This window comes from Rattus rattus, chromosome 11, assembly GCF_011064425.1.
Source record: "Rattus rattus isolate New Zealand chromosome 11, Rrattus_CSIRO_v1, whole genome shotgun sequence".
NCBI classification, from domain to species: Eukaryota; Metazoa; Chordata; class Mammalia; order Rodentia; family Muridae; genus Rattus; species Rattus rattus.
The window spans coordinates 23596894-23622752 of NC_046164.1; the positions used below are offsets into that span (position 1 = coordinate 23596894).

Genomic DNA, 25859 nt, shown 5'->3' on the forward strand with positions numbered 1-25859 from the left:
GTATGTAAGGACCCTCCACGATATCTCACTTCAAAAATTTATTATGGGGTAAACACCAATCTCCTAGAGACATTGCTATAAGCCTTGGGATCTGGCAGGTTGAATCAAACCACCTCGTGATCCAAACTCTACCTTTCCCCTCAAGCATCCAGGACCTCGTGATGGATAAAACAGTCATCTCATAAACAGAAACCTCTTATCGTCTGATGTCTCGAAACAACAGGAAATGGTCTTTGCTTCAAGCAAGCCCCAGTGACAGAACAGGATGGTAGCAGCATGCACGGTGTTAGCCAGCATCACGTTCCATAGAAGCAGCATGAAACCATGGCTGTCTGGGGAATCTCTGCACCTTGGGAACAAGGTACCGAGTTCCCCGGTTATGGGATGACAGAAAAGAAGGATTCATGGAGAAAACCAGTGAACTGCGGATTTCATTTTCTATAAAAGTGAGAGAGAACTGACTCAGAAACTAGACATTCTACAGAATATTAGGTAGCATTTTCTCACAGTTCTTCACATGTATTCACAGAAAGGTCTGAAGTGCAGAAGCTAGCCGTAAGCTGACCTACCAAGTAACTGAGACAAAGCAGACCACCCCTTTCAGAAGCCCACTGGTTGACTCATTGTTTACTCCCCTTAGAGCAACTTTGAGTTTGCATAAACACATCAGGAAAGGTAGAGAAAGGACTCTACTGGCTTCAGAACTGGCCCTTACGGCTGCATGCTTCCCTGCTTCCCTTCCAGAGGCCACAAGGGGGGAGGGCTTTGGATTTGTTTGTTGTTTAATATGGGATGTCACCTGTAGCCCAGGCTGGCCTTGAACTTAGCACACAGTTTCTTCAGAGCCAGAGAAGGGAAAGGGAAGAAGGTTCTCGCAGTTCCCTCCACAAGGCTTTCTGCTCGGGAACAGATAACGAGCAGGCTCCTCGCCAGCAGGGCCATCTCTGCTATGAAGTCTCGCCATGGGCTTTTTAGCTTTGGCCTCTGATCCTGAAGGGGACCAAAGTCACCCAGGGCACCGAGGTAAGAGCGATGTTTGCTCACCATATCAAAGTAATATCTCAACTAGTCGAGGTAGGGAGCATGCACCCGTGAACCCAACAGTCAAGACGATGAAGCAGGACAATCCTGGGCTTGAAGGCAGCGTGGGTTTCATAACAAGACCTTGCTTGAAAAATGCATGTATGTGTACATACATACATACATACATACATATGCACACACATATATACATACATCAAGTCTTTGCTTAGAGGAGAAGACAGAGGACATTTGAGGAAAATAAAACAGAAGTAAACGTTTTAGTAAAGTAAAAGGAAGACATTTAATGCACCGTCAAATTTCATTTCCCTCCTCAGGTAAAGACGAACGCGTGCAATAGCATCACCTTCTATCTCAGCATTAAGATATAACTAAGTCACTGGACTATGAAAACACGGTCCTGCATCAGTGAGACCTGGTCAAGAGGGGTGTCCCAAGGGATGAGCTGCCCATCACAGGCCTGGACTCAGCACGGGAGGGTAGCTGACTTACACACACAGCATCCATGGATAGCTTCGCAGACACCCTGCCTAGGTTAACATTTACTTGCCACTTAACTATGTTTAAGTTGTGAGGAAATCAGGGGCTGCAATCTGGTGCCTCGAGAGCTCTTACATTCTTTCGTCGGAGTATAGTGATGAAGTTTCTAGTCAACATGGTGAGTGGAAATCACCGGGAAGGGCTTTGATGCTGCACCAGAGATGGACAAACTAAATAAGAGACCTTCAACACACATTGAAAAACAAAGACTTTTACACACGTGGGGAAAAAGTCTGGCAGCTAAGACTGAGAGGACTCACAGAGAAGGGTCACAGCATGAGAAGAAAACCTAACCGATGCCACAAGCCTGGAGGGAAGAGTCAGGCAACACGAGGTCCCTAGGCCAAAGAGGAGATGCCCTGACACCTTTGGAGCAGACATAATGACACAATGGGTACCAACGTGTCACAAGGGCAGTGGAGAAACTGCCCTTTGCACACCCCTGCTCATGTAGGACTGGCATCCAATAATCTCAGAATCAGGGGCAAGTGCCAGGTAAGAAACCAAACTACAATAAGGCACAGTTAATGCAAGTGGCAAATTAGCCTAGAAATGGTACAGCAGTCTAAAAGGAAGTTAAAAATAAGAAGAGGATAAATGTGTATTCACTAAGACGAATGATTAAATGGGTCTCCAAGGCTAGCATATAAAAACTTAGCATTTCCAAATGCTACAATAAATAATTTAAAATCCAGGGGTTGGGATGTGGCTCAGTCAATAAAGTGTTTGCTGTAGAAGCCCAAGGCTTGGAATTTGATCCCCAGAACCCACGTAAAAGCCAGGCACTGTGGTGCACGCCTATGATCCCAGTGTTGAGAGGCAGGGAAAGTCCTTGGCCTCACTGGCCAGGAAGTTTAGCTGAATCAGCAAGCACCAAGTTCCAAGAGAGTCTGTGTGGAGAAATGCAGATGGCCCTGAGGAAATTATGCCTGTGATTGGCTAGCTGGCCCCATGCAGTTACATACATGTGCATACACGCCATGTATGGCATAGACAGATAACACACAAATGCACCCATACTGGCACGCGCGCGTGTGCGCGCGCACACACACACAAAATACATTTTAAAAAAGTGTCCATCATGGCATCAAAAATATTTAGGGGTAAATTTTGTCGCTAGGAGAGTAAGCTGAATAGAATACTGCAAACTATAAGATACCAGTGAGAGAAATTAAAGAAAGCTGAGATAAATAGAAAATAAGTTTATGTCTGGGAGAAAATAAGATTTAAAATGGTTCCAAATGGTCTAGAGAGAGCACACACTCCCTACCAAAGTCCACCGGGCTTCTCTATAGAAGCTGGCAACTTGGTCCTCAAGGAAGTCTTCAACAAATACCAAAAAAGAAACTCAAGATGACAACACTGCTAATGTACAAACTTACCGCTAATTAATGAGACTTAATTGCAAGAGCTAGAAATATTAAATTTTGTGGAAAAAGAAATCTGTCAGTAAATCTCTTGGTAATGATTTCTTAGTCATCATATTAAAAAGGAAACACCAAGGGGGGGGGCAGGGCGCAAATAAATTGTACATCACCAAGATTGAAAACTACTGTGCTTTACTCACAGGAGTAAGAGAGTCTACAGGAAGACAGGGGACTGGGGAGAATCTGCCACCCAACAAACAATCCTTACAGTTAACAACACATAGCCCAGGTCTGCAAAGAACAATCCTTACAGTTAACAACACGTAGCCCAGGTCTGCAAAGAACAACGGGCTTGAGTACTTCTCTAAAGTGAGCATCGAAAAAGATAGCCAACAACATTGTTATTAGGGAAATGCAAATAATACCTACAATAAGGACTTGGTAGAATGGTTCTAGCCAATACACACACACACACACACACACACACACACACACACACACACACACACACACACAAGGGTGGGAGGAAAATGAAGAGATAGGAACCCATAGACCACCATGATGACAAATTATTCTCTAAAACCCTTGAGCAGCTCCTCAAAACACTAAGCAGAACAAACGAGTAACTACACTCGCAGATAAATCCCAAGAGAAATGAAAACATGTGTTACATGAAAAACCATACAGAAACGTCACAGTTACATTATTCATTGTGACAAAAAGTAGAAACTACTCAAATGCCCATGACCAAATCATGGGTAACAAATGCTTCACATTTACTAGCTGCTAATTGTGGGCAATGATGAAGAGTTTGAACATTTGACAACATTTGAAAATACTACACTGTGTGACAAACATTTACAGACATAATTCCCTTTATATAAAATGGTAAGAATAGGCAAATCCATTGAGACAAGACAGATTTGTGATTTCATATGTGAATGATACCCACCATGAATCATGGTGGGTTCATATCTTTTAGAGTAAAAAATACCGAAGAATCCCATAGTGGTGCTGACCATACACAAAATACATTAAGAAAAAAGTGTCCATCATGGCATCAAAAATATTCAGGGGTAAATTTTGTCACTAGGAGAGCAAGCTGAATATTGCAAACTACAAGATACTTTGTAAGTATATTAGACACCTGTAAACTTTCTCTTTAAGAGGCCAAATAATATGTGAATGAATCAGATCCTGGGAAAGGTGCAACTTCAACAATGCACTAGAAACAAAGAGAGCTTATGAACTAGAAGACAACTGGTCCATGACTGTAACCACTCAGCTGGCCCACAGAGTTTGCTCCAAAAGCACATGGAGATGTGTCAACAAGACAATGTCGGGAGCCTCGTATTTGCTTTACCGTACACTTGCCTCTTCCTCTGAGGAAGCAACGAAACATCTCACTCTTCTGGCTAGTTAACTGTACCAATTCCAATAGGGTCATCTGTTTGTGGGCCGGGTTCTATAATTGTCTTAGGTATGTTTGCATATAAGCATTTATGTGGTTTGTGTATAAACATTCCTATAAGTAGTAAAGGAAAATTGTGAACTTTTGATTTTTATAACATGCTTATATAATTTGCTTCTAAGTAGTATAAGCAAGGGAAAGGGTTGAGTCAAGGAAGAAAGACAGACGGAGATGGCCTCTATCTCTGGACGTCCACTTCCTCAAACGCAGGGTGTGAGTGTTGCTTGGCATGGCTCTGTGGACTCTGGATTTACAGCCACAATTGTCTTTAAAAGACCAAGACAGAGAGATCTACTACCAAGGGAGAAAGGGGTGTAAGCCAGGATTGGCTTGATCCTCCGTGAGACTAGGGAAGATGGTTCTATCCAGTTCAAAGAACATGGCAGCCATTATCAGCAGGACAGTCAAGGCTATGCATTCTCCTCTGGAGTTGCCACAAGGAGCCAGCCCTGCTCACACTCAGCCTGCGAACCCTGTGGCTCTTGTAAACTTCTAGTCTCCAAAACCACAGAGAAATTTGCTTGCTGTTTTATGTTATTAAATGTGCAACACTTTGGGAGAGCAGCAATAAAAAACCAAAGAGCAAGAAAAGGGGTTTTTGTGATACAGCCTTGAGGGTTATAAGGAAAACCTGAAATAAAACACAGCAGAACATGCAGTGACCTTCCAGGGGGCAGAGAAGGGCATCTGGGAAATACTCAGGAGACAGAAGATGATTCTGGGTAAGGGGCTGTCCTCTGAACACAAGTGACACTGTGGAGCCAAAGGCACTGAAGGATGTGGGTAAGGAGGGCACACAGAACAACCCCCCCCCTCCTGCGGCTGTTCATTCGGTCACCCAGCATTTCTCTACTGAGCTCGAATTTGGGTGGCATCCTACTCTCTGATCACATTCAGAATGGCTCCTCAGAATTCCTGCTGTCGGAAGCATCTGTGCAACTGCACCGGGAAATGGATGTAAATCACGTGTTGAGCAAACAGAAGCACTGCTGTGTCAGAGCATTTTCTACTCGTGTTAACGCTATGACCACTATGTGTTCTTGACTGTGATCTCTTGCCTTTAAATGGTCTTTGTCTTGGCCTGTTTGCAGCCATTTTAAGCAGCTAAAATGCCCAGGTTAAACACTAATTACTAGCCATGCTCGCTGGTTTATGTCAACTTGACACAAGCTAGAGTCTATGGAGAGGAGGGGGCGTCAGTTGAGAAAATGCCCCCGAAAGATTGAACTATATATAGGCAAGCCTGTAGGGCATTTTCTTAGTTAGAGATTGAAGTTGGAGGGCCTAGCTAATTTGCTATCCTTGGCCTGTGGTCCTAGGTTCTATAAGAAAGCAGGCTGAGCAAGCCATGGAAAGCAAGCCAGTAAGCAGCCCTTCACCATGGCCTCTGCATCAGCTCCTGCCTCTAGGTTCTTGCCCTGACCTCCTTCAATGAAGAACAGTGATATGGAAGTGTAAGTCAAATAAATGTCTTTCCTCCCTAACTTGCTTTTGGTCATGGTTCATTATAGCAATAGTAACCCTGACTAAGACACTAGCTATTAATATCCTGAGTTCTGTCTTGAGTAGATTCGCTAGCTCTGACTAGGTTCTCTCTAGAGTTAAACTTTATTCACACATCTCTCTGGAAAGCAAAAACAGTAGAATTTTTGATTCAGTCCTAAACAGCCAGTCGAGCTCCTTAGCTTATAGATGTCAAGAGTGATACTCAAGTTGGGTTAGATGGCTTGACCACCATGCCATGGGCCAAGGAGGTACAGGGTTGAGACTAAGGCCCCACCTGCCAGTGAGAGCCTCTCCCACCTTCAGAAGCTACTGCCCTTGAATGTTAGCCTGTGGAATCTGTCCTGTACTTTACCTCCCTAATCTGTTGCCATACAGAAAGTCAGATCACTTGCCTCTTCGAAGATCCACTTGAACTGTCTAACTAAGATACACCAGAAATAATGTAAACAGGTCACACCTTCAGTACATACCCAACACTGAGAATTTCTCATGTGGGCCCATAGACACCAGTGGGACCAATTCTGGGCTGCTGGACAGGGGGAAAGGTGTGAGGCCTAGGTGTGGCCTTGTTGTAGGAAGTATGTCATTGGGGGCAGGCTTCCAGCATTCAGATGTAGAACTGAGATCTCAGCTGCCTGTCCAGCGCCACGTCTGCCTGCATGCTGCCACACTTCCCATCATGACGATAAATGACTAAGCCTCTGAAACACAAGCCGCCTTAATTAAATGCTTTCCTTTACAAGAGTCACATGGTCATGGTGTCTCTTCACAGCAGTGCTAACTTAAACCTCAGTTTTAGGGAAATATGAGAAAATAAAGGTTACTCAAACAGCTAATGAGATTGGCTGGGGCTGGCCCTGTCTCTCCTTTCTGCAGTGAGCTGAATCCACAGGAGGACACTGGAGCTGAAAGGATACACATCACACCACCAACAGCACCTGCACAGACCCAGCGAGTCCACGGCATGTGTATGAGCAAACCTTTCAGCTGAACAATTTTACACTCAGGCATGGATTGTTTTTTTGTTTGTTTGTTTTTTGTTTTTTTGGTTTTTTTGGTGGAAAATCTTTTACTTTTATATAACTTCTATATCTCTTTAGAAAACAAACGGGCCAAAAAAAGAGATAATAAAATAAAATAAAGAAAAGGCAGGAGAAACATATATGTGTGCATGTGCACACACACGTAAGGAGCATGGTATCATTCTTTCCTTAAGAAAATACTGTAAGAATTCTGGGCAGTGATTAATTTCAAAAAAACAGCAAAAGGAACGTTTCCTTGATGTTAAGCTATGGGTTTCTGTTGATTATGGGTTCATATTCATAAAAGATAATGAAGTGTGAGGAAACCTAGCATCATCAGAAGGCTCCATAGGAGGTGCTGTAGAGATCACGTACATCCCACACACTAGAAAAGTGCAGTCATCACAGTTTCTGCCTGTGCTGTTTGTTACCTACATCGTTTTAAACACGGTAATGGTGAGTGTTGCTGTCATTTAGCTTTTGTTGTCTTTAACCTCTCCCAACTCACACACCCACTCATGTGTGGAATCTTAGTATTAAAACCATGAGCTTCCTCAGGGATCCTGAGCCTCTCTGATCTGCACAATTCTGTGTCACTGACTCATGCACCGGGCACATTGCCTTGGCAAGTGCCCTGCTTTGGGGACCACATTCTGCGTTGGCCTTTTGGGCATTGAGACCCACTTGGTTGTTATCAACCTTGAACATGGCACTGAGTTTCCTGGTTTTAGCCAAAATCCAAATGTTCCCTCAAAGCCAGGCTGAGCAGAGAACAGATCCCCTCATCTGAGATCTGAGCACCCCAGTTCTACACAAGCTCACCCTTCAGTATTTCCGGGTACCTAGGCCATGCTTTCCATCTGGGAGCTGAGAACAAAACGTGGTTGATAGAAGTCAATTTAGAAGCCTGGCCTAACCAGGCCAAAGTTTCTCCCTCCAGAGCGGGAAACTCAGCACTACCTGCAATCATGATCTCTGACCTGGGAGGTTCTGGATTACTCGGAAACTAAATGAACCGACAAGGAAGAGACTTATAGGGGAAAGGATATAGCTTAGAGATAGAATGTATTCTCCAGGGAAAAACAAAAATGACACTATGTTGTGCAAGCATCACTGGTGTCAGCAAACACACACCTAGTAAGGAAACAAGTCCGCATGCTCTGCATGCCGGAAGCAGGGGAAAGACTCTAACTAAGTGTTTAAAACTTAGCTTCGGGTTGCAGTTGTGAACTTCTTACTCCCTCTTTACTGTTTCCATTTTCTTTGTGCAAGCCTCACTCGGGGCATGTGTTAAGTGTGGTTCGTGGCTGTTCTCTTTCTCTATAAGCCATGTGGAGAGTATTCCTGGGTACCTGAGCTCACTAGGTTTTAGTCAGAGATGGAAAGGAATGCAAGGCAGATGTCAGCCACCATTCCTGTTAAACCTCTCAGGCTACTGAGGCATGGTCAAGGAGATGTCACCAAAAGTTAGTGAATATCACGCTTTGGGCAGTGTGACGGCTTGTATATGCTTGGCATAGGGAGTGGCGCTGTTGGGAGGTGCGGCCTTGTTGGAGTAGGTGTGAGTGTGGGCTTTAATTCCCTTGTTTTAGATGCCTGGGAGCCAGTCTTCTGCTAGCAGCCTTCAGATGAAGATGTAGAACTCTCAGCCCCTCCTACATCATGCCTGCCTGGATGCTGCCATGTTCCCACCTAGATGATGAGGGACTGAACCTCTGAACCTGCAGGCCAGCTCCAATTAAATGTTGTCCTTATAAGAGTTGCCTTGGTCATGGTGTCTGTTCACAGCAGTAAAACCCTAAGACAGGCAGCCTATGAGAGAAAAGAAAGACGGAAGTGGGAAGGGACCAGAAAACCTAGATTCAAACTGCCACTCTGATCTCACAAGCTTACAAGTTCTCCCCATGTATGAAATGGGAACAAAAGAGGAACTTTTGGGGGGCTGGAGAGATGGCTCAGGGGTTAAGAGCACTGACTGCTCTTCCAGAGGTCCTGAGCTCAATTTCCAGCAACCACATGGTGGCTCACAACCATCTGTAATGAGATCTGATGCCCTCTTCCGGTGTGACTAAAGACAGCAACAGTGTACTTATACATAATAAATAAATAAGTCTTAAAAAAAAAAAAAAGAACTTTTCAACACTTCACTATTTAGAGGTGACATTTCTTACTGGTTACAGGTCAGTATCTGGCATGACACCACCAACATCCACCTTGGAGTTGGGGTGAGAAGACTCAGCACTCCATCTGAGCCCCGACTTCTCCCCTTGCCTGAATGGGCTCCTGGGAGCTGGCTCTGCAAAGGTTTCACGGGGCCTGCTAAGGACAGTGGATATTATCCAGCCTTACCCTTATTTCATAAAGACCTGAGCTTCTGTTGTAGACAAATGCTATCCCTGGTCTTGGAAGAGAGGAGAAAATGAATACTTTTGTCAAGGTTGAGAAAACTATACACACCCATCCCAAACAAGAGGAAACCAGGGCACCAGTTTCTAGAGGGATTACACCTCTTAGGTGGAGGGAGCTACAGGAGTCTGTAATTCCAGGCGAGAGACCATGAAGATCCCAGGGAAAAGAGAGCAGGGTGTTATCAGGTTATCAAAATGATAGGTCATCATTCCAGGGAGGGCACGGAATGAGTGCCAACATAGTGGCCAAAGGACCAAGGGTAGGTACATTACTACAAGAGGAAGTCCCAAGCCTGGAGTAAAATTTCGGCTGAAGAAAAACAATAATGCAAACTCTTGACTGTTAATTATGAGGAATGGTTATTAAAGATTAAGAGAGAAAGAAAATATAAATGACACAGTATAATAGGGAGGCTGTTGGACCGATGAGAAAGCCAAAAAGCCTTTCAGCAGAGGTGTGGCATGAGCAGAGACATTCCCCACAGGGGTTAGTTTGCCTCCTATGTATGATCAAATTTGAAGGCAGGGGGATTTCAGGGCCTACTGCTGGGTAAGTATCCAAGAGTTCAGGGCCTGGTGTCCATGGCTATAGTGGTGGCTTCCGTCATGCAGAGGGGAGAGTTTTATGTTTGTCATGTTTGGACATAAACAATAATATACTATGATCAACTATATTAGCAATTTCTGGAATCCTTTCAAACTGTGGTCTTAATGAAAATCATGAAGAACTTTTTTTTTTCTTAAATAAGGAAAGGCCAGCTGAGCTGACCTCATTTCTTAATCTGGAGCTCAACAGTCCATTACAGAGGAGCATCCTCCTGCATAAACGGATAGTGTGAAAGGTAGATCCCTAAACAGAAAGGAAATGAAAACTCCAATTGGACACAAGAGTCCTGAGACAACCCAAAGCATAGCAGTGTGCGCTGTCAACCCTTGGGCGCTATTCTGATCACATTTGATAATAAAATTATAAACAGAAGAGATATTTTTGTTAATGTTTTCTGTGAAATAATACCCAGGGAACAGTATGACCCTTCTCAGAAGACAGGCCTGGCACTGGGGCCCCAAGTCGTCTTAGTTCCCTTTTCTTTTGTGAGAGCAGAAAGGACTCCGAGTCTGAGGTCTCCTAGAAGCCAGGCTGCAGATCTCCACATGCAAACCTCATGGAGTGACCTGGAGAACCAAGAAACAAAGGAGGGAGGGAGAGAATGGGGAGGAAACCACACAGGAGACTACTGAGGGACAAGACTAAGAATTGATGACAGAAAAAAAGACAGAAAGGAAAAAAAAAAAAGACAGAAAGGGAAACAACGTGAAAGCCACTGACTAGAACTGCCCAGGTGACACGTAACCTTGGGAAAGGGACCATTCACTCTTCATCACAAACAGATGCAAGTGACCATTTCCACAGAGGCTGTGGAATAGCAGTTGGAAGCCATCTCCACTGGGAGGCCAGCCAGCACTTGTGATCCAGTAAAAAAGAGGGAGGGGCAATGTTCTTCAGGACAGCAAGAAGTGTTTCCCTGAAAGTCATGGGCAGCACGGGCCTGTGCAACCTGGAGTTCTATAGTACATTCTAGAAAATCAAATACCCGGAGGTGGAGTATCTGTTCCCAGACAGTGGATAAAAGCATGCCCACAAACATGGGTCTGACGCATAGATTTATTTCTTCCACTTTCTCCAGAGCCCAAGCCACAGAACTGTAGCCACTTTGAAAGAGGAATCATCCCTCACAACATTTCTGAGTGGACCACGTTAAATTAACATTTTTGTGGGCCAAGATAAAAAATGTCAGATTCTACCAAGGCAAAAGTGGATCGGCTGTGGTACATGCTTTTCAGCTTTTCCTTACAGAAGGGGCAGGGAACTCCCCGCCTCCCAGAAAGATCACAGAGTATTTAAGTTTTAAGGTCCAAGAGACAAAATAGAGATTACATAGATACTTACATAACCACTTAAAATGTTAAAGTTTTAAAATGTAGCAATCCACTCTCCGCTCCCACAGGCACTGGCTACAGTGTGTCCGCCTCTCTCCGGCCCCCAGGTACATGCTGCCCTGGGAATGCTCTTGGTGAAAGCAGTTCTTCTACCTTTCTGTTTTGATTATGTTTTTAAAGATTTATTTATGCTTATTTCATGTCTAGGGGTGCTTTGCCTGCAGGCATGTGCCCTTCATGTGTGTTTGGTATCATCAGAAGCCAAAAGAGGACAGGGATCCCCTGGACTGGAGTCACAGACACTTGTGAGAGACCATGTGGGTGCTGGAAAGCAAACCCAGGGCCTGTAGAAGAACAGCTGAGCCATCTCTCTGGCAACGGCAGTGTCTGTAGAGATATCGGCTTGCCCCAGTGCTGCTGGCTCGCCGTGAGTGGTTGACGGGAGCCTTAGCTACTCAATGGGCGGACCATTTCCATCGCTACTAAACACCGCCACTTCTAATGCCTAGGTTTGCTACACAAGCACTCCAAGAGATTTCTAGCAAAACCCGAACCGTATGAAGAAATGCAGCTCCTTAGCGAAGACAAATAAATATTCACTACAGGAGCAAAGTGGAGGAGAGACACCCCAATACATACCTAACCTGAGGCCACAGTTCTAGAGAGTCCATAGGGAAGTAATAAAAGTAAATGATTATCCACACAGCCAGAAGACCAAAGGAAGTAGAAAGTTAGACAATCAAGGGCAGCCACAAAGGGAGAGATTCCAGATGGGAGCTGATAGCTTCTCTTCCCTCGGTGTCACATTAATCGGGGGGTGGAGGGGTGGGAACTATCATAAGAACAGTCATGACACTTCCCAAAACCTGGAGTATGAACTTTAGCACTGAAAGACAGAGGGGCCATGTCCAGGGCAGTGTCTGCCCTCAGAGAGCAATGAGTAAAGAACCAAGCCACTCTACCCCAAGCTCATAAAACAAAGGCAGACCAAGCCTCTCTAGGACCAGAGTGGGTCTTTTATAAATGGAAATAAAACAGTCACTGGGAATAGCTTTGAATCTGTGGCATTCCTGTTGTTTTAAATGTTTCATGCATTGTGATGGAAAGGGGGAAATTATTCTAAAGGGTATGAATAAATAGCCTAAAGGTATAAATGAATATATTGAAACACAAAAGAGTCATCCGGTATCATAGGACGACTTGATTATAAAAATACTAATTTGGATAACATTTTTTTCATTATCTGATACAAATAAACGGAATAGAACAAAATATTCTCCTATATTTCTACACGCTCTCATTGATATCTTATAAGTGTTCGCCAGGTCAGTGTCCTGCGATATTCTACAATGAGAGAAGAGAAAGAAAAGAGAGATGGGAAGGGGGTTGGAAGGAAAGGCAGTGGGAGAGAGAGAAGAGGAGAGAGAAAGGCATGCATGTGTAGTGACACGCGTGGCAACATACGTACATGAGCTGCCTGGACACCCCGGAGCTTCCAGGTACCTTTTGCCCATAGCGACAGTCAGCTTGTTAGCAGGGGACTCAGGAACTCCCAAGGACTCGCCAACCAGTGAGGTGGCTAGCTGTTGAGGGAGAGGACAAAAAAAATTAAAGATGGAAATAAAATAGTCTTAGGATAATCATCACATTTTTTTCATTAAAATGCTAATGATGACCAGCACCGACTTCCAGATAACCATGTTTATGAATTATTCATGGTCACATGCGGGAAGAAATCGCTCTGTCCCTGCAGGCAGGCATGCAGCCCGCAGAGGGTCAACATGTGGCCCCTGCAGTAAGTGTGACAAAAGGGTGTGTCCCTAAGAATTGCGGGCCGGGGAAATCCAGCCATTCCCACAGCACGGGGCTCATCATTCTGTGTCCTTTTATTAAATGGCGAGGACGGTACCAGCCTAGCTTTTTGTCGTGACTCCTGAACTAACACCCTGCCAATCGCTCTTTAAAAACTCCAAAGAGAAGAAGAAAATTTATTGAACTGGAGAGGCTACATGCCAAAGTGATTAAAAAGAAAAGCCCTTCTGAACACATCAAGTCCAATCTGTACAGAGGTCCCCCTGTGCTCCCTTCTAAAGGTAGCACATATTCATTGATTGTTTTTATACATTTTTGTGGACATTTAAATTAATTTATTATCAAAAGCACAGGCTGCATCCTTACTCGAAGTCGGCTTTCAGCTACAAAATGAATAAAACAGTGTCTCTGTTTCTAATGTCCCTGGGCTGAGGGACTTGCACAGACTGGGCCCTCTAGGGCAGTGGGTAAGCTGAATGACTTGACTGCCATCCAGCGAAGGCCTCCAGCCCAGACAAGAAGAGGTCAGGAAAGGCATCCAGGAACAAAAGGGTGTCTGACATGTCTAAGGCTGGGCTGGGGTCAGGTAAGCTTGGTGGGTGACAGGCGACAGAAGAGGCAGTGGGGAGAAACCACGATGTGGCTTACTGTTCTTGGTCCCACTCTAGCGTGATCCTGTGTCATCAGGCCAGGGAGGAAAGAAGACCGGAGCCAACCGGCAACTCTGTACCCCTCTCAGAGATCTCTGACTAGACCTGGTTGCAGACAGGTAAGCCTGCATCAGATGTGGGTTTTGTATGCATTACTCTCTCTCGATGGATCCAAATGGGTGGCCCAGGAGCACCAAGAGTACCGAGGCTGGCCTGCTTGTTACAATGTCCAGACACGGAGGCAGGACAGAGACTGAGACAGTAGGAGTGAGCAGGGAAAGGATGAGACAAATTCACATTTGGAAACATCCGGATCAGTGCTTCTCACCTTCTGAACTCCTCGACCCTTTAACACAGTTCCTCATGCCGTGGTGACCCTCAACCATGGCACTGTTACCATTGCTACTTCAAAACTGTAAATTTGCTGCGTTATGAACTATAATGTGGAGACTGATACGCAGGATCTCTGATATACAACACCTGGGAAAGGGTCATTCGAGTCCCCAGGGGTCAGGAGCCCCAGGTTGAGAACCATTGATTTAGATCTAAGAGGGAGAACAATTTGAACAACTACATGCAGACCAACAGTAGTATGCCTGAGGTGTAGAATACCAGAGAAGGAACAGGAAGACCAAAGAGAGGTCAGTCTACAGCATTAAAACCTGAGGTGTCGAAGACTTGAGGCCTGGGGAAGAAGACAGAACAAGACACAAAAGCAGAAAAAAAAAAGTTCATAGAGAGGCAAAGACAATGTCAGAGGATCTCTGATGGGCTAAGGGCAGAGAGAAGACTCATGGTTAGTGCCAAGACACAGGCACTAGCAATGGCAGATCAGGAAGCTGACCGTGATCTTAGAGCAAACAAACAAACAACAACCACCACCTAAATTTCAAAGGGGGACAAGTAGATCTCTAGAAGCAGGAAAGTGGGCAGGAAGGAGTTCAGATGAAGGGACAAGCTTTGAATCAACAATTCGCACCTTCTGACACTGGAAGCGGCACAAATGTAAATCTGGTCAGACTACATTCACAGCAGCGCAGCAGGAATATTTGAGAAGACAGAAGATGACATCACCATGCTTGAGAATACATGGCCGGCCATGGGTTGGGGAGATGGGTCATTGGTAAAACCACTTGGGGTGAAAGCAAGAGGACCCGAGTTCAAATTCCCAGAGGCTGCATAAAAGCTGGTAAGGCCTCATGGGCCTATAACAAGTTTGTTTTAGGAGGGGGGGGGGCAGTCCCAGAGATGGGCAGATCCTAGGAGCTCACTGGCCCAAACATAGCCTAGTCAAACAGTTAGCTTCAGGTTCAGCAAGAGCCCCTGTGGCAGGGAGAGACAGACAGACATAGGCACAGAGGCTGACAGAGGCAGAGAGAGAATATAGAGGAAGACTTTCAGTGTCCTCTGCTGGCCCCTACATGGCCTTTGTACACACACACACACACACACACACACACACACACACACACACACACAACACACATACATACCATACACAGGAGGCAAAAAAGAGAAAAATGAGAAAGAACTCCTTCTTTCAAGCTCCTTGAAACAGTCCTTAATCAGGGTTGCCCAGCGACTTTTCAAATGTCAACAACACTAAGAGTATTTCTCCTCTCTATCTCCAGTCTCTTTTGTATCCCACGGTACTTGTCCACCTTTGAAATTTAGGTGGTGGCTGTTGTTTGTTTCTTTATAGCTCCTTGTCAAGAATGAGGTAAATCCTTGAAGACACAGTTATTGGTCTCTGGTATGCGACCCCTGCCCCACCCAACAGGAAAACCACTGAACCTTGTTTAAAAGCAAACAAACACGCATGCCCGTGTGTATCACAGCAGGGAAGCACATTTACTGGCAGAACTAAGGCCTGGCAAGATGTGGATGAAAGTTCTTCCAAAAACAACCTTAGGCTTTGGGTGTGGATGTTTCCTTGTTTTCGGGGTTCCTTTATAGTCTCATTGACCAAGGCCTTGGCTGTGGCTCACCGTCTACCGGCCTTTGTGAGCCACTCTAAAAGCATAACCAACTTAAGCAGCAGCAGGCTGACACCAGCAGGTAAAAGCAGGAAGAACTGGGGTGGGGAGCGGGGTTGACAGTGGCCTGCACATACACACTCCCACTTCAGGCTTTTCCCAGAAGGGTTAAGAATGGCACAGGGGCAGCAGCACGGCTGCTGGAATAAACGCTGGTAATGGGGAAGCAGGAATGTTCATTAGAAACTGAACACAACGGGAAACACCTTAAAGGGCAGATGTGCAGTCTCCAGGCCATTTCTGTGTTCTCAAAAGCCCTGGGGCTGTTTAAAGGGCTGCCTATTCTATGCTGAATGAGATCCAGGCCACCACTGGAATGACTGCTCATCACTGGGATCAGTCACCTCAGAGCTGGTACCAAGGCCAGCAGATGCCACTGAGTGGGCCGTTCAATTCTGTATCCCTGGAGCACGGCAGACAGTCGGCACACAATAAATGTAGGATAAATCAATAAACCAGTATATGAGTGAATAATTTGCCTGACTAAGAGGTAAGAAGGCCAATTAAAGGGTGAGAACAGAAACAGCCTGGCTATCTTACCCCTCACTGACTCAAAGGGAAACTGTAAATCACATCCAACTACATTTATTTTACACAAAAGAGCTTTTATTAATTCGTAAATAAATAGCGCATGGCCAGCCAGTCTCCGAAATTATGGAAAGATGCTCTTTAAATAGGAAACGAGTAGGTGCAAAGATTCTGAGCAAACAAAGGACCAGGACGTGGAGGCCGCATCAGTCTCCCTGCTTTGCTCCCCTCCTGAAGGACAGGATCGTCATTCTAGCGGTATGGCGCCTCTCCTCCCAGATGTTCTTCCCCGGCAGCCTGCTTGGCTTTCACCCATGGGGACCACAGACAGGAAGTGAGGACAGCATCAAGCCTCACGACCTTGAGAATTATGAAAATTCACCCCAGGTGCAGGCTGTGTTTCTGTCCTGATGTGTATGCTCTACTACGATTTCCCTTTTAATCAAAAGGCCCGAGGTATTGCAGATCCTACAGAGCACACCTCACACATCACACAGGACACTGTAGTATCTGTCTGGAAGGGACCTCAGTAGCTGAGCCTACAAAGCTAAGGGGTGAGTTCCTAGCCTGCACTATGCGACAGGAGTTCATTTTTGTGTTTGTGTTGTTGTTGTTGTTTTCCTCGACTGTGAGAAAGTAGCTTGATCCTTCCAGTCTGATTCTGCCATGTTGGTCACACACACACACACACACACACACACACACACACACACACACACACACACACACACACGCACGCACGTCTCCAATGCCCAGGTGTAGAGCACCTTGCACACGCCTGGCTTGCCCTTGGCCACAGAGCACACTGGCAGCACAGAAATGAACCTCTGAGCCAGCCATTCCCCCTTCCTGCTCTCAAGAACGCAAGGAGCAGGATAAACACACTACTCACTTGGATGCAGGCCAGGGGATGAAAGGAATCTATCGGCCAGTCCAAAGTGTTTAGTGTGCAGCTTTTTAATTACTGTATTTACAATACTACCCATAACATATTCCCCACCACAAATGTTCCAGCAGGTCATTAATCCTTGACAAATACATTAATGTTCCTCCCCCCCATACCCCTGCAAATTCTTGTTGTGCTGACAGGGAACAAAAATGCTAAGAATTCTCTTCAAAGTAAATACTTTTATGTCAACAGCCCTAGCTGCCACTGGTCCTCCGTTAACTATTTCAAGATAGTATTCCAGTGTAAGTATTGGGCGCTACTGACCTTAAAGATGAATTTGCAAACAAAATTTGTAGAACTAGCTTTGCCTGATACAACATTTTTGTCAGAGGAACAGTGGTGTGAACTCCCAAGAAGGTGGCTTGCGCTCTTCAAAGATAACATATTCTGTGACTCATTAACTCACAAAACACCACTGCCCGTTAGGGTATGGTAAGACTTCTGCTTTTTAAAAACCTCAAGAATTAGTCACTGAGAATGGTCAAGATTTTCACAATAATTGAAGGATTACCTGTCTCAGCACTGAATGGGTTTAATTTCAACCACAGGGCATTAATGTTTCTCTCAGAGAATTCAAAGTATGATTAATCATTGTTTGGGAGCTCACGATCATCAGTGACACCACGAATTATTTTGCTGTGTTGGAACATAAGCCCAGGCGCTCCGAGGAAAAGGAACAAGTCTGCGGTGAGCAGGCGGGAGCTGTGAGCCATGAGGCACACAGGACAAACTGACAGAACGCCTGCTGAAGCTCCATTAGTAGCTATAACTGAACCACACAGAATCAGAGATGACGGCAAGTTATTGACCCAGGCCTGGAGCCAAGATCACAGACAGACAGACTGATTTCACGTGTGAGCTGCTGGGACCTGGGCTGGGGGACCTGGCAAGGTTCTCAGAACCTATAGGGGTGCACAGAGCTCTTGTCCTCAGGCTCGAGGTCTGTCTGCCTGTCTCCCCTTTTCCTCAACTCAGCAATGGTTTTAAAAACCAAAGTACTGGAGTATAAGAAAACGAAGATTAACATACCAGGCTACACATAAGGTCTGAAGTGTGCTAGGCTGACTGAACACATAGGTTGTTGAGATGCCTTCTTTGTTTATTTATTAGCTCTTAGAAAATTCCAGTATTAGTCCTTAAGCTTTTGAAGTCACATAGTACAAATATAGGCAAGTCTAACACAGACCCTTTGATGTTGCTTGGTAAGTGACCCCTGTTCTTCCACAAGACTTCTTGAGAAATTTAGCAAGCGAAAATCTCCAAAAGCAAAAGAAATAGTGGTTCTCCTGGGAGCTGTCTCTGGGAGTGCAGGAATATTCTAGAAACCTGGAGAAGGGAAGACTTTATCTCTGTTTCAGTAGGAGCTTGGGGGAAGGGGGTGTCAATTAGTCTTTGAAACTATGTCTGTAAAATGGGCTTAAGATGCCTTCTCTACAAAGCTCAGTGAGAAAAAGACAAAAGGCTCTAGAGAGAGAAAAACATGAATGAAACGTTTAAGTAGAAACAGAGTATATAAACCACCATGATACAGGCTTGGGTGATTTCCACTACCCTATCAAGGTTCTTTCTAAAAAACATTTACAATAATGATTATAATAATAGTATGTGAGACAGGGTCTCATGTAGTCTAGGCTGGCCTGAGTCAAATATTTTTTTGATAATCATTGCTTCTCGGCTAATAAATGAAATGTCCTTATTCAAGAAGAAATGCAAATATTATATTACTTCCAGATTTGAGTTTTTATTCTCTGTTGTGTTTCCTGGTTGTGTTTCTTCTTTAGCATCTAGCTGAACCTCTTTCTTCTTTCTTTATACACGCTTCATGGGCTTTTCCTCTTGGTAAGTAGACTCCTTGCAGTAACTATTACAGAACATGTCTGCTACCTAGCAGTGTGAGAAACCTCATTATATACCTTATGCAGAGGGCACAGGCTTCTCATGCTCACATAGGGCACTAGATAAATCAGGGTCATTAAACTCACAGGCTTTTCTTTTCTTCTGTTTCCACCCAGAAGGTTGGGAGTGAATGCAGTTCACTTGGCGATCTTTCGCTATCGGTAGAGCCGTGCTTCACCTGGACTCCTGAGCTTTGTTTCTCAGTCAAGAGAACCCACTCTTATGTAAGAGGTCATGCTTTTCAAAATGTAGTCACACCTTAACAATTGTCATAAGGAAACTTTTTTCCAAAGTTGTACTGTGCTTAAATGTCAAAAATAAACAGCTTGGATCAGACTCTGAAGTGTAACCAGCACTGGCTAAGCCATGTTGAACCTGATTTCCTTCTTGCCTCTCAAGGATTGCTCCTCTGCCAATAGCAAGGCTTTATTGTTTTGTGTTATGTTGTTTGTTTTGTTTGGGGGAGTCATGTCTTAGGGTCTCATTGCTGTTGGGAGCTAGCTTACAGCTTTAGAGGTTCATTCCACTGTTGCCATGGCAGCAAGCATGGCAGCGTACAAGCAGACATGGTGCCGGAGAAGGCGCTGAGAGTTCTACATCTTGATCCGAAGGTCAAAGGAAGAGACTGTGTCATATCTTGTAATTGGAGACCTCAAAGCTCAACTCCACGGTGATAGTCTTCCTCCAACAAGGCCATACCTACTATAATAAGGCCACGCCTCTTAATAGCGCCATTGCCTAGGGCCAAGCACTCAAAACCATGAGTCTATGGGGACCATTCCTATTCAGACCACCACAGAGGCATATCTTATTTTTCTTAAAGAATTTCTTTTTCTCTTTATTTGCTTTTACTTCTGTCGTTTTGTAAAACAAACAAACAAACAAACAAACAAACCACCCAAAATTCCCAAATGTTTGCCAACGAAGACTCGGAAGGCAGATGCTGGGGTGAAAGAAAGCAAGCTAGTTCACAGGGGCAGAGGAAACACTCAGCTGACCTTCCTACTCCACTGACGTCCCAAAAGGGAAAGCCCTTCTCCTTCTACTTGCTGTCTTAGAAATCCTTCAACTCAAAGACCCTCCTCTCTATTGATTTATGTCCATCTCCAGTCAACAGGTTGCTTGCTCCACCTCTTGACCTATGGTTGAGTTTATTTAATCTTGTTTACAAGAAGCTCTTAGATTAAAGGGGTATGCAGGGCTGAGCCACACCACAAGATACCAGTTTTTACAGTTCACAATCTTGGGGATCAAGTAACCTGCAACCTACTTCACTTTCAGAAACAGAGGAAGAACACTCTAGAACCAGCAAAAACAGAGGAAGAACATTCTAGAACCAGCAAAGCAACACGAAGCATGCTATCCGATACTCCACAGATGTCTCTGACACAAGTCAGCCCACTTTCCATGTATTTGAAACCTAGCACACCCAACTCTTCTTGGAAATAATTAGTCTCTCCCCAGGTAATAGCCTTTTGACGTTCAAACAGTGAGAAAAGAATAAATCTACCAAAACATACTAAAGTAACATGAGCAAATCTCTTTAAGAATTCTCAAAAATAATAGATCAAAAAAACCACATTGAAATAAAAAAGGAAGGAGAATAAAGTTGTTATCCCAGTTCCAGCAACATCTCAGTCATCTGTTTCATCAAGGCCACTCCCCCAGGCTCTGCATTAAACAATCTGATCATTAAATCTGTGAGAACCACAAGGGATGTGCCCGTCTCATTATAAACTGCACGCACATGAACTGTGATAATGAGGGAGAGCATCTGCTTTGGTTTGGAGGACAGAAGTGCTTCCTGCCTGTTGCTTAGTGCAGAGACACTTGTAGTAAGCTGCAGCACAGGACAGACGCCCTGGGAGTGAGTCTGTCACCATGACTCCAGACTCTCAACCTCAATTTACCAACAAGGATCACAAGGTGTTCAAAGCAGAAACCACTAACCACAATATGGAGCTGAATGTTTCTTTGAGGTGGCATCAGCTCTCTGTGAAAGATGAGACCATGCTGCTTTACAGACACCCAAACTCTGCAGGACTCCAACTGCTGCCCTTCTGTTTTACAGCAGATGAAAAAGGCCAAATAATCCTTCATATACCTTAACTACATTCAACACTGCAAAAAATGTGTTATCGTTTTTCTGTATCTTAGAAAAGTGTACAGAGAGCTGGCCTAGAATTTGCTAGGGACATATTCTATAATGTTGGAAGATCACACTTACAGTATTATTCTCACAGCTGGGCTGCAGGCTAGACTTGAATTTGTAGCTTTAATCCACTTCCCCCTTATGCATGCCAACCTAGACAGATACCACCAATCAGTTCATTTTGAAAGTCAAAGTAGCAATCTCTAAATAAACCTCAAACGAAGACAGTAAGACAAGAACCCTGCAATGGCCGGACAGCCATGTACCGAGGTAACATCAAACCTGGAAAGCTGATTAATTGGTGATTTCAGCTACACGTGGCAGATTATACCATGTGTGCATCTCCATTCCTTCATAAATGACATAAATGAGAGCCAGAAATGAAGTCAGAAGATCTAAGTACTGAAAATAGTTTTGAAGACACAGAAAACAAGTAGCCCTCCAGTGAGCGACTCTTCAAAGCTGGGGTGGAGAAAACTCAATGAGTACCATCAGAGCCATCAAGAGGAACAGAACCTTACAACTCTCAACCTGCAAGTTCACCAGAAACGGGAACTGTAAGAAACAGGCAGGAGGCATGGCTTGAAACTGGAGAGCTGCCTGCAAACCATCTTAAGGGCAAATTCCAACATCCTTCCTGGGGCAGTTCGAAGAAAACGGCCCCCATAGGCTCACAGGGATGGCATTATTAGGAGGTGTGGCTTGTTGGAGGAAGTGTGCCACTGGGTGGGGACTCTGAGGTCTCAGAAGCTCAAGCCAGGGCCAGCGTCTCTCTTCCTGCTGCCTGCTGATCCAGATGTAGAGCCCTTGGCTCCTTCTCCAGCACCATGTCTGCTTGCACGCTGCCATGCTTCCCGCCATAATGACAATGGACTAGATCTCTAAACTATAACACAGCCCCAATTAAAAGCTTTCCTTTAGAAGAGATGCCGTGGTCATGGTGTCTCTTCACAGCATTAGAAACCCTAAGATACTTCCATAAACATGAAGCTGGCTACTTCCCTTCTCTACCATCTGTAGAGAAACAGACTGACGAAGGACCGTGAGAGGATCCAGACTTAAGGACCAAGTGGTGGATCATGGTGCCACAGGGGTCGGGGGACCCATACAAGAACAGACTTAAAATTCTCATGGAGCCAGGAGAGCCCTGTATCTCTTCCTCTCTTTGTCTCCCAGAGCACTCGCAGGGTAGGAGATGTGAGGGTTTTTCTGAAGGAAACCACCAAGGCCATGACAAAGATCCCAGTTAGCACAGCTAGGGGCAATCAGGGTTCTGAAAGTCATTCTATGCCAATGCCACCAGTTACCAAGCCTTGACCTTCACATAGGGAAAAACGATGAAATGGGACCAGCAGACAGGTGGTAGAGAAACTGCAATGACAGTCGGGAACTTAGGAAGGAAAGAGGCAATCCTGAAGACAAAGTTCAGATACGCAGTCAGTAACAATATATAAACAACAAAAACGGTAACTGGAGTGGCCAAAGAGATTGGCCATCTAATGTCGCCTTCGGCCTCCATGGGTGACTGTATACACATGGCATATACACATAAATAAAAACAAAAGCAAAGCTAAAGATGTTTTTAAAATCACATACAAGGAAAAGGTAATAAAAAGCTCCTCACAATACAATAGAGATATAAAAAATTGGGAACAGAAGAAAATGGCAGAAGTCCTCCAAATTCATCAGGAAAAAATGATCCCTACTTTAAATCCAACAACACATGAAACAGGGGAATAAGTGATGTTGTCACACACGCCAGATCATAGAAAATTACAGCGCTCACATCTAAAGACGCCACTGGGCAGCGCGCCTCCCCAGAGGGTCAGAGTCAAGAGATGGTATCCAATACGCAGGTCAGTCTAGAGCTCTCACGTAGGGGTTAAGGGAAACTGCAGGCCACCTGAGCTCACTGCCTCAAGGGTAAACAGTCCAGAGGGAGCAGAGGACACCAGGAAAGTGTCTCACAAAATGACTCACAGAAAGCCTGCAGGACAGGCCACTGTTTGACCTCATTTCAGAACAGGAGGATAAAAATACAAGGCAAAATCAGAAATTGGTATGATGCACATGAAACAAAGAATGAAGCCTTAAAACAGCACGGAGCCGACCTGTGGAAACTCCTAACTGCCCTGAAGAATAAAGAGAGGGCCTGAGAGGGAGGGTAACAGATCTAAACCTTAACCCCGAACCTCCCTTGAGAGGAAGTCCATGTTAACTGGGTAAAACGGTGTCTCAGCTTCTCTTCCTGTTGCTATGATAAAACACCCTGGCCAAAGGCTTTATTTCAGTTCCTGGTTCACGCATCATGGCAGAGAGGTCAAGGTGGCGAGGGCTTGGAGAAGCTGATCATATCTCATCCTTAGTCAGGAAACAGAGCTCGACCAGTGAGTTCTACCTCAATTAGACCATGGCAATGTAACCCTGTGTAAGCAAGCTAGAGGACCACCTCACAGGTGATTCTACATCTGTGAAGATGCCAGTTAACACTGACCACTGAAACTTGCAAACAAACAAAAACTTCAACATAAACCTACTAAGTGATTACTTGAAAGTTAACAACCAAAGAAGAACTAAATGAGTAGACGTAGTTGCTTAGAAAGGGCAACTACCCGCGCGGTAATGCCAATGAATAAAGCAGGGCTCGCCAAGCTGTATCTGTGCCCCTGAAATTTAAGGCTGGGAGATGACTCAGTGGGTCAAAGGCTCTGTTGTGTAAACAGAGGACCTGGGTTCAGCTCTGCAGTGAGGCATAGCAAGTGTCTATAATCCTGGAGTTGTCGAGTTCGGGTTGGTTAGGGGTCAGGAAGGTAGCTCAGGGAGCCTGCAGCTTGGCTGGTAAACTGCAGCTCCAGGTTGAACGAGACACCCACTCTCAAGGGAAATAAAGCAGAGAGAAAAAGTGGACACCTGGTGTTCTCTGGCTTCTGTGCATTCAGTGGCACACACACACTCACATGCGCATGTAACACACACACACACACACATACACACACACACACACACCAATTTTTAAAGGACTAGAAATAAATCAATGAAATGCATAAAACCACCCAAGTACAAAAGAAAAACTGATGGGAAAGTTCATTTCTGACTTATAACAAAAGAAAACAAATAAATCTTAATCAGTCAAGCTGCTAAATCGATTTATTTCATTTTATCACTCTGAGGAATGCAGTGAGAAGTCTTCACAGTTGTTACGACTCAGCGCAGGGCGAAAGCAAAGGTCCCCTGGACACCAGAGCACCCAGGAGAAGTGCCTGACAAGACAGTTCACACTGGGTAAAGCCCTTGCCGCCAAGTCTGACGGCCTCAGTTCAACCTCCAAAACCCATTCCGTGGGGAGAGACCAGATTCCTACAAGTTGCCCTCTGATCTCCACACATGCCGCATTATCTGTGTGATATACATATCAATAAAAAACAATCAGTGTAATTTTCAACAAGTCAGCCATCTTTGTTTTAGATGTATAAATATCCCAGCTTCGACCTATCTCCTCTTCTACGAAGCCCCACTGTAGCGACTTTTGGGGCAGTCTCATCTGATAAGCAAAGGAGAGAGAATGTACAGCATTTGAGCCTCCTTTCCCTATATACAGAATTCCTCATTATGTGAGTTTTGCTAAGAGACATATTTATCAACATACAGCAAAATAGCCAGATACTCATCTTCCCAGGGTCCTTTGCAACTAAGACATGAGTGCACGACTTCGAATTTCACCAACCGGGAATTTAGAGTCACAGGTGTGACGAGGCCGTCGGAAGCAGCAGTCATTCATCTTGACAGGAGCACCAGCAACATGTAGTCCCGCAGGCAGCAAGAGCTGAAGGGACAGGGTTGGCCCGGGCTGTCTGGTCCATGTGGGGTTGGCACTATAAACACCTAGTAGTGTCAACCCTACAAAGAACTAACCGTAATGGATGGATTTGGTGATAAACTGGTTCTATAGTCTTCTAATCCAGAGCCTACCCGGGATCGTCAATAAATTCCCTCTCTTCTTCAAGCCCTCAGGCAGTCTCCATCGATTCTGTGTGTGAAGCCTGGCTTCTGTACTGCCTAGAAGACACAGGTACAGAGTGGCAACCTAAGGAAGGATGAAATGTCAGTGGTGCTTAAAATTCCAGAGCAGAACAGAGGACTGAGAGGAAAGGTCCTGTTAATATGCAAATGAGGCTGGTGGTGGCATGCTGTAAGTCAAGGACTTTTTTTTCATTAGTTCTCTATTCTTTGCCTCCTAAAGTTTCAGACAGATAAATATTCCACCAATCATCACATTCCGAGGTCTGACTCTGACGGACTGTACAGGAAGTCCTCTGAATGGCACCCAATGGGAGTAGCCGCTGCTCCCGGCTAGCCAGGGATTCACTCACAAAAGAAGCACATTTTTCTTTGCTTTGCTGCTTAGGCTCCATTTTCTTTACAGTGAGGCAGTTTGGAACCAGTGGTCAAGAACTACACGTGACAGTGACAATGAGAACCAAGACACCCAGAGATTTATGCTCAGCCGTGACCCACCAACACTGCGGAAAAGCTGCATCCCTCA

General features: G+C 44.9%; 1 protein-coding gene across 1 annotated transcript in view; it reads right to left on the reverse strand.

The window, feature by feature from the left end:
• Apbb2 (amyloid beta precursor protein binding family B member 2) overlaps positions 1-25859 on the reverse strand; it is a 317577-nt gene that overhangs the window by 175435 nt on the left and 116283 nt on the right. The window contains exon 3 of the mRNA XM_032917153.1: positions 12762-12876. The gene's annotated coding sequence lies outside the window, so the exon portion shown is untranslated. The remainder of the gene's footprint in view (positions 1-12761; positions 12877-25859) is intronic.